Here is a 3,938-nt window from a genome sequence, read left to right as displayed (position 1 = left end):
TTCTGCAATCCCAGTCCTCAATTCCCTTTTACATTCAAGCAATTTATATTTCTTGCCATTTAAGTTACTGCAATTTACATTTCTTGCACTTTAAGTTTCAGTCATTTACTTTCTTGTTCTTTAAGATTCAGTCTATTTTACTTTCCTGTTCTTTAATTTACTGCAATTTCCCCTCTCCCTTTACATTTCAAGCAATTTATCTTCTGTTAAATACAACCCACTCAACCAAAACTTGATTCGCTTGACTAAATCACCCACTAAACTAAAATTGCTCAATCCTTCAATCCCTGTGGGATCGACCTCACTCAGGTGAGTTATTATTACTTGATGCGACCCGGTACACTTGCCGGTGAGTTTTGTGTTGGATCGTTTTCCACACATCAAGTTTTTGGCGCCGTTGCCGGGGATTGAAATAGATTGACAATGATTAAGTGAAGTGGAGGTCTAGATTAAGCACTTTTTCTTTTCTGTTATTCTAATTCCTACTAACACACTAACTGTTTGAATTTTTGCTTAAACTAACTAAAACTTCATTCTAGCTATAGATTGAAGTTTCATTGGCTTTCTGAGTTTGTGTGTTTATTGTTGTGTGTTTGTATGTCAGGTACAGGAAGATCTTCCCCTATCATCTCTGAAATTGATCAAAGAACTCTTCGGAGAATAAGAAGAGCTGAAAGAGGGAAGAACGTTATTGGAGAAGAAGAATCTGAGGAGGAATTCCAAGAAATGGAAGGAGATCCCAATCAACCAGGAGAAGGAGCCAACAATAACCAACAACAACGAAGAGTCTTAGCTTCATACACATTTGCAAATGCTAGACACTGTGGAAGTAGCATTCTTCCTCCTAATATCAATGCAAACAATTTTGAACTAAAGCCACAACTCATCACTCTAGTTCAAAATAATTGCTCTTTTGGAGGAGGGCCTTTGGAGGATCCAAATCAACATTTGTCTACCTTCTTGAGAATCTGTGACACGGTGAAAACCAATGGTGTACCTCCTGATAGCTACAAGTTGCTGCTCTTTCCATTCTCTCTTAGAGATAAAGCCACTCAATGGCTAGAGACCTTTCCAAAAGAAAGCATCAACACTTGGGATGACTTGGTGAGCAAGTTTCTTGCTAAATTTTATCCCCTTCAAAGAATCCTAAGGTTAAAGACTGAGGTTCAAACGTTCACTCAATTGGAGTGTCCGAGAACTTATATGAAGCATGGGAAAGATATAAGGCTCTATTGAGGAAATGTCCACCAGAGATGTTCACTGAGTGGGACAAGTTACAGAACTTCTATGAGGGACTCACTCTTAAAGCTCAAGAAGCTCTTGATCACTCTGCCGGAGGCTCATTACAACTCATGAAGACCACAGAGGAAGCTCAAAACCTCATTGATATGGTGGCCAACAACCAATATTTCTTTGCTCATCAAAGACAACGCCAACCATCACAGAGAAGAGGAGTAATGGAGTTAGAAGGAGTGGATTCAATTTTAGCTCAAAACAAGATGATGCAGCAGCAGATTCAACAACAGTTTGAGCAAATGGCCAAAAGAATTGATGGTTTGCAAGTGGCAGCAGTGAGCACCACAAGCCAACCACCAACCACTTGGGTGCAAAATGAAAAAACTCAAGAGGAGCAACAGCAAGAGCAAGTCCAATACATGCACAACCAAAATCCTGGAACAAATGAAGTCTATAGGGATACTTACAATCCATCTTGGAAGAACCATCCCAACCTCAGATGGGGAGATAACCATAATCAAAACCAACAACCATGGCAAAGAAACACAGGCCAGAACAATTGGAAAAACATAAACCATAACCCCCAGCCAAACACTAACCAAAATACATATAGAAAACCACAAAATAACTACCCCAACTCTAACCATTATCCACCCAACAACCACCCAACAAATCAAAACACCTATCATCATCTATCAACACCCCAAAACCAACCAAGTTCACAAGAATCCCAGAGGATCACCAATCTAGAGCTGCTCATGGAGAAGCTGAAGAAGAACCAAGAATTGACAACAAAGAACCAAGAAGCCTCCATGAAGAACCTAGAGAGGCAGATTGGACAAATCTCCAAACAGATTTCTGTTGAGAAGTCATCAAGTTCACTACCTAGTGACACCATTCCCAACCCAAAGGAAGAATGCAAGGTCGTGCAACTAAGAAGTGGAAAAGTGTTAACAGATGGCAACCAAGGGGCAACCAAGCATAATGACACTGAGCCAACAAAGAATGATGAAGCCATCAACAAGGACATGATGACCAAGAATGTCCCAGGAGAACTCACAGAAGAGAATAGCAAACCACAGAATTTGAAGAAAGGAAAGCAAATCATGGAAGAACCAACCCCAAGACAGCATCAAGTGGAGAAGAGCTCAACACCACCACTGCCTTACCCACAGAGATTTCACAAAGAAACAAAGGATCAGCACTTCCACAAATTTCTTGAGACTTTCAAGAAGTTGGAAATCAACATACCTTTGGCAGAGGCTTTGGAGCAAATGCCTCTGTATGCCAAGTTTCTAAAGGAGCTCATCAACAAGAAAAGAGATTGGAATGAAAAGGAAACGGTGATGCTTAGTGAGGAATGTAGCGCTGTGCTTCAAAAAGGAATCCCACCAAAACTTAAAGATCCAGGGAGCTTTGTAGTGTCATGCACTATAGGCAAACTATCCTTGGATAAAGCTCTTTGTGATCTTGGAGCTAGTATCAACTTGATGCCCTTGTCCATGATGAAGAAGCTTGCCATAGAAGAACTCAAACCCACCAGGATGTCACTAGTCATGGCAGACAGATCAATTAAAACACCGAATGGAATTGTGGAAAATTTGCTAGTAAAGGTTGGAGAGTTTATCTTCCCTGCGGACTTTGTAATCCTAGATACCGACGAGGAAGGCAACAATTCAATCATCTTGGGCAGACCATTTCTAGCAACTGCAAGAGCCATTATAGATGTGGAAAAAGGAGAAATGATTTTCAGAGTACACAATGAGCAAATGATCATAAATGTTTTTAAGTCAATGCAACACCCTCCAGAACAGGAAGATCAATTGAGGGTGGATATGATAGAGAGCCTGGTGGAAGAAATATTAGACATTGATCAGCATGAGCAAGAAAAAGACAATCAAGAAACAATAGAGGAACATGTAGCTGAGGCTTCCCTAGACAAAGAGGTGGAACCAAGCAAGAAAGAAGAGGTGCAAAAGCAAGAACTGAAGCCATTACCTTCTCATCTCAAATATGCATTTCTTGGCACCTCAGAGAGCTTCCCGGTGATCATTAATTCATCCTTGACAAAGAAAGAAGAAGGAGAGCTTCTTGATGTTCTCAGAGCTCACAAGGATGCCTTAGGATGGACTATTGATGACCTGAAAGGCATCAGCCCTACAGTATGCATGCATAAGATTCTTTTGGAGGACAATTCCAAAGCAGTAATTCAACCTCAGAGAAGACTAAATCCTGCAATGAAGGAAGTTGTCCAGAAGGAAGTAATGAAATTATGGAATGCAGGAATCATATATCCTATTTCCGATAGCTCATGGATAAGCCCAGTCCAAGTGGTACCAAAGAAAGGTGGGATGACAGTCATTATTAATGAGAGGAGTGAACTCATTCCCACCAGAACTGTGACAGGGTGGAGGATGTGTATTGACTATAGAAGGTTGAATGATGCAACACGCAAGGATCACTTTCCACTTCCTTTCATTGATCAAATGCTTGAAAGGTTGGCAGGCCATGCTTATTATTGCTTCTTAGATGGCTATTCTGGGTATAATCAGATAGTGGTGGATCCAAAAGACCAAGAAAAGACTTCATTCACATGCCCAGTTGGAGTTTTTGCCTATAGAAGAATGCCATTCGGGTTATGCAATGCCCCAGCCACTTTTCAAAGGTGTATGCTCTCCATTTTCTCAGATATGGTTGAAAAA

This window comes from Arachis hypogaea, chromosome 5, assembly GCF_003086295.3.
Source record: "Arachis hypogaea cultivar Tifrunner chromosome 5, arahy.Tifrunner.gnm2.J5K5, whole genome shotgun sequence".
In the NCBI taxonomy this organism is placed as follows: Eukaryota; Viridiplantae; Streptophyta; class Magnoliopsida; order Fabales; family Fabaceae; genus Arachis; species Arachis hypogaea.
Note: the sequence above shows the minus strand (reverse complement) of the source record.